The 6,295-nt window shown below is 43.1% G+C and overlaps 1 protein-coding gene across 1 annotated transcript in view; it reads left to right on the top strand.

The window, feature by feature from the left end:
• Hddc3 (HD domain containing 3) overlaps positions 1-6,295 on the top strand; it is a 33,719-nt gene that overhangs the window by 26,163 nt on the left and 1,261 nt on the right. The window lies entirely within an intron of this gene.

Here is a 6,295-nt window from a genome sequence, read left to right as displayed (position 1 = left end):
TTTGTTTTTTTATGAATCTTCCTAGAGTAAGCACATTTCACCAAACAGTTGCAGAAAATTCCAGCTCCTTTTCACCAGCCAGTAGTGGAGTGCGTTTTCCTCAGTCCGCCTTGATCAACTCTAGATAGTCTGTTTTCTGAAGTTACCTTCGCAGGCAAAGGGGTGCTGCCTTCTGTAGGTATTCCTTTCCGTGCCACCCAGTAAGACACTCCCCCACCTTTTATCTCTCTCCCCATTTTTGTACTGGAGATTGAACCCAGGGGCATTTTACTACTGGTCTACATCTCAAGCCCCTTTACACATTTTAAAATTTTTGAGGAGGGTGTGTGTGTGTGATGGGGGCACATCTCACTAAGATGCCCTGGCTGACCTTGAATTTGAGATTCTCCCGCCTTGGCTTCCCAAGTAGCTAGGATTATAGGCATATGCCACCACGCCTGTCTCAAATCCTTTCTATTTATTTGAAGCAACATCAGGTAACAGTGACCATCACTCTGATTCAGCAGGATCATCAGGCTCACTTGGAAGACCATAGTCAGGCTCCCCATTCTAGAATTATTCCAGATGCCACTGGGTATGGACATTAGCATCACCTGGCTTTCCCTCTAAGTTCAGAAGCTAGTCCACCTTTTCTAGTTCATTAAGCCAAGTGTGGCAAGAGATGTTGGCAACCACATAGATGCCGCCCTGAATGACCAGCATGATGCCCAGGGCAAGATGGCTGTCTACCACTTTTCATGCTATAGAGTATACTCTTACTCTAGTGTTTGACAGGGTAGTGAGAGAAGCACCTGGTTAGAATTTCCAACCCTCCCAGCTCTCCTTTGCCTACATAGGTTCCAGTAGCCTAATCTGCTGAAGGCAGGCATGAGAGGGAAAATGGAAAAGTGAGAAATATGTGATTTGGGTCTCTTACAACCAATTGGGGTCTCTTCTCCCCATCCCAGCCTTTAAACTGAACATTTTATTTAATAAGAACTACCCATCCTGGAAATTGCCACAGTGAGAATAGACATTGCCTGGCTGGGTGTGGTGGCCCATCCTGTAATCCTAGCAACTCTGGGGGATGAGGCAGGAAGATCACAAGTTCCAGGCCAGCCTGGGCAATTTAGTGAGACCCTGTCTTCATGTTTAAATTTGTGTGTGTGTGTGTGTGTGTGTTCATTCCAGGGATTGAACCCAGGGGTGCTAAACCTCTGAGCTACATCTCCAACCTTTTTATTTTTTATTTTGAGACAGGATCTCACTAAGTTGCTTAGGGCCTCTCTTAGTTGCTGAGGCTGGCCTTGAACTTGTGATCCTCCTGCCTCAGCCCCACCACCCCCTACCCCATGCTGCTGGGATTACAAGCATGTGCCAGCACCCTCAGCTTGAAATTTTTATAAAAGGGCTGGGAATGTAGCTCAGTGGTTCAATCTCCAGCACAGGGTGGGGAGGAACATGAAAAAAAAAAAAAAAAGAATACAAACTACCTTCTTTATGTGTGTATGCTCCCTTGGGAGTTGAGCTTTAGTTGTCCTTTTATCTTTTTTAGTTGATCTTTTAAGAAATTCAATCTATGTTTTATCTGGGTGCAGTAGTGCATACCTGTAATCCCAGCAATTTAGGAGGCTGAGGTGAGTGAAATACAAAGGCCAGTCTGGGCAATTTAGTAAGAGCCCCATCTTAAAACAGAAAGTAAAAAAGTGCTGGAGATTTACTCAATGGTAGAATGTTGGTGGGATTGATGCCCAGTACCCCCACTGCCAATCCATTTTGTGTTTTGCTGATGCTGCTACCTGTCAGTGACACAGGGCATAAAATGTCCATCAGTGTCCCAAGTGGTTCCCCATTGCTGGGTACTCTTGGTTATAAAGGCAGGCAGCTTCCTTGCCTAATTGGATGTGTCTGAAGAATACAAATATGTGACATTGTCTACTTAGGACTCCAAACAATATGGCCTACATCCACAGTGCATAATGGGAATTACTGTGCCATACCTGGAAAACCCTATATGTTGCAATCAACATCCAGTGGTACCCTCAAGGTGGAAGTAGGTGGCCCATCTAGTCTATTTGTCAGGGCCAGAGAAGTAACCGGACTATGTGCTCTGGAGTTCTCTTTGCCACTCAACTGTATAGAGTATCTAGGCACATTAGCAGGACTTCTTTGGCTTCACGTTCTGGGATCACAAGTGCTTATTTTGGCCCTAGCCATAGACAAAATATCATATCCTATGTGATAGTGGCTGTAGCTTCTACTTGAGAGATCTCGCCAGCTGGTTGCTTCCATTGATATTCATAACAAAGGGTCCTTTTTCCATGGGCATCTCTCTTGGACGTGTGTCCCACTCAATCTATTGCCAGAGTGTCTCCAACTTCTATAGGAGTTGGGACTTAACCAGTTATACTGCTTCCAGGCTAGCCCATTGGCTATTGCTCATGAGTCAGTGAAACCATAGTGAGGTTCACCGTGAGAGGTGTTTCCCATACCAAGCACCACAGTCTAAATCTCTGCCTATTGGGTAGAATTCCCTTTTCCATGCAAATTTTTAAACTGTTATTTCTGTGGCTGCACAGCAGCAGCTGTTTTGTACATTAACTGGGCTGTCAGTTCTGAAGTCATGTCCAGGTTCTCAGGAGACTCAATGTACTTCGGACCCAAGAAACCCAAGATACTGGCAGTCTTTGGTCTTTGTCTCAGGGTTAGCCACACCTTTGCCTTTTTTTTTTTAACTCAGGAGCACTCCACCACTGGTCACATCTCCAGCCCTATTTTGTATTTTATTTAGATAGGATCTCACTGAGTTGCTTGGTGCTTCACAGTAACTGAGACTGGCTTTGAACTCATGATCCTCCTGTCTCAGCTTTCCAAGATGCTGGGATTATAGGCCTGTGCCTTTTCACATGGCCTGGCCTCTTTTTATGGAGGAAAGAGATTCCACAGATGCCTGGTTCATTCTTTTCTTGGAACACTTCCTCTTTAATGAATAATGCTTGGTAAGCAATCTGGCATTGTGGCACACCCTTGGGAGGCTGAGGCAGGATGATCCAAGGTTGAGGCCAGCCTGGGCAATTTAGCAAGACCCTGTCTCAAAATAAATAAATTAATTAAAAGGGCTGGTTTATCAGACAAGTGCCATGTGTCCTAAAACCCACAGATGCCTTTGCCTCTGGGTGATGTCCTTCTTCCATGGGTTCTAGTCTGTGTAGTTGTCAGTCATTGACACTTTTCATCCAAAAGCCTAGTGTTCAGGGCACCACTCATAGGTGGTACCTTTTGGGTAACCTTGTGTAGTGGGCTGAATACATCCTGTTGATAAAACCGTCTCTCATGCTCAGACATGCCCATTGGATGTTTTACCTCCTTTGGTTTGCTGGAAGTTTTCAGGCCAGTTGTTTTGTTCTTTTTCTTTTCCTTTTTTTTTCTGTGACAGGCTTGGGAATTGTCCTCTGGGTATGGGTCCACATGGTGCCCAAGAACTTACATGTCTGGCCTCTGTATCAGATTAATTTTTCAGCTTTGGTCAACCCATCCAATCTAAGGAAGTTTGTACAAGTTAATTCTCTAACTGGATGATGTTATCAACATAGTCATACTAATATACTTCTGATGGGATCTCAGGCTTCTCTATGTCTGGCCAGCTGGCCTATCCATTGGTGGCAAATCATAGGGGAATGCAGGTACCTCTGTGGCAATACTATAAAGATGCATTGTCGGGCTAGGGTTGTGGTAGAGTGCCTGGCACCTGCAAGGCAATGGGTTTGATTCTCAGCACCACATAAAAATAAACGAAGCATACAATTCGATGTTTTTTTTTAAAAAAGATGTGGGATGGAGTTGTGGCCCAGTGGGAGAGTGCTCACCTAGCACATATGAGGCACTGGATTCGATCCTCAGCACCACATAAAAATGAGAAAAGATATTGTGTGTCCACCTACAACTAAAAGAATATTTTTAAAAAAATAACTTATTAAAAAAGATGCATTGTCACTCAAGCCAATGAGGGTAAAGTAGTTTTCATCTTCCACATGCATTGGAAAGATCAAAAAGGCATTAGTAGGAGCTGGGATTGTGGCTCAGTGGTAAAGCACTTGCTGGGCATGTGTGAGGCCCTGGATTCAATTCCAAGCACCACATATAAATAAATAAATAAATACAATAAAGGTCCATTAACAACTAAAAAAATGTTTTAAAAAAACCCAAAAAGGTATGTAAATCAATGGATGTGTAACTGATGTGATTCTGCAATCTGTGTATGGGGTGAAGGTGGGAGTTCATAACCCACTTGAATCAAAGTGTGGAATATGATATGTCAAGAAATTTGTAATGTTTTGAACAACCCACAATAAAAAATTTAAAAAAAAAAAAAAACCCAAAAAGGAATTAGTAGCCTGTAATCCCAGTGACTCACATGTCTGAGGCAAGAGGATTGCAAGTTCAAGGTCAGCCTCAACAGTTTAGTGAGACTGTCTCAAAATAAAAAATTAAAAGGGCTGTGGTAAAGACACTCTGGGTTCAATTTCCACTACCGCAAAAACAAAACAAAAATTGACATGAGTACTCTGCATACTAGGTGACTTCGGTCTGTACAATGAGCTCTATGATATGAAATAATCCATAAGATGCCAAGGTCAGGGACCTTTTGTACTTGCCACTCAGGCTCCCTCCACCCACTGTTCTGTATTGCTTTGCAGTAGCCACTTGGCTAGGTCTAGACGATGAACATTTGTCCCTATCTAAGTCCCACTCCAAGGACCTGGTCCTCCAACTTAGCCTGTTTGAGCAGTGGGGAAAGGATAGTGCTGAAAGTGGTGGGTCAAACAGTAGTCCCAACAGCACAAACCTCAGCTTGATGTCCCTCCTATCAGTCCACAGGAAATGTTAAAGCTGGTCCAGTAAATAGCCCAAATCTTTAAGTCCCATAACCCTCCCAGAGCCCTGTGAGAAATAGAATATTCCTTCATAGGTAGAATCATCACTTGCCTCTTCAGGGACCACCTGATGTAACAGCCAGATCCATGTGTCCTTTTAGATGGTTTCTCCCCTATCTTGGTCTATAGTGCATTATCTGGGCCTTTCCCAAGGCTTCCATTGTGGGAAAGGTGTTGCTTGATAGCTGAATAGTTTTCTGAAAAATATCCCCAGGGTGTAAGAGAAGATTCATTTTCCCTCCACAGCCTGATATGTCAATTAAAATGTGTAGTCTGATGGGGATGACTATTTCATCATCTGGGCACTCATGATCTCCATTATGAATTCAGGCTGAGGTCACAGTGGCATAATAGTGGCAGCCTCCTCCAGTACTGTTCAGATGATGGGAACTCATCTCAGATAGGCCACTATGTCATGACAACTATAAAGACCCAGTGCAACAAGCCCTGATTTTCTCTTTATCTTTTCCTCCTTTGTCATTGATTGTGGCCAAAAATGGCCTGGAGCATGGGGTCAGTCCTAAAGTATCCACGCAACTTCTGTTCCTTCCCATTCAGGAGATCTTGCAGAGAACCCTCACTTGGATGATTCATACTTCTATAGTGGATTAGACTTTTCACCAAATCTCTTATTGCTCCTTGTAAAAGTGGATCTCAGTACATTTCTGAGCTACTAATTGCCATTGATCACTCCGTCCCTTGAGGGTAGCCCTCTTAAGATTTCAATGGAAAGTCTGGCCTGTCTTTTTCTCTCTCAGCTCTTTCAAATTCTGCTCTTCAGAGATTTTCAGGACTTCATAGACTCCCAACATACAGAGGTTCAAACTCTAGCAGATACAAGGAAGAGAGACCAAGACCAACTCTTACTGATGACCCAAATCAATGAACACCCTATGGAAGACAATGGCTGCCTATCACTAACTGACCTTGGAAGCATTCTTTCCCTTGAAATTGTGGGTCATCTGGTCTTCATTTCTTCCACCACTCTCCATTCTCTTTAAAAATAAGATCATTTCCATCTTATCTACTTTTTCCCAGCTGTTGCAATGGAGGGAGGGGCATGGCCCACAGAGACCTACCACAGCCTACCCAGAAGCAGAAGTTCTTTAGTTCTGTTTTTTTAACCACTTCCATTGGAGAAATTATTTCAATTACTATTTTCACTTAATCACACTCCAACTTAACTTCCTTTTAAAAATATTTTAATTCTACCTTTTCTTTTTAATTTTTTTTTGTAGTTATAGATGGACAGAATGCCTTTGTTTATTTTTATGAGGTGCTGAGAATCGAACCCAGTGCCTCATGCATGCTAGGAAAGCACTCTACCACTGAGCTACAGTCCCAGCGCATCCTTTTTAAAAATTTTTTTACAAATTTTTATT

Source organism: Marmota flaviventris, chromosome 2, assembly GCF_047511675.1.
Source record: "Marmota flaviventris isolate mMarFla1 chromosome 2, mMarFla1.hap1, whole genome shotgun sequence".
NCBI lineage: Eukaryota > Metazoa > Chordata > Mammalia > Rodentia > Sciuridae > Marmota > Marmota flaviventris.
This window is presented reverse-complemented; position numbering and strand designations above follow the sequence as displayed.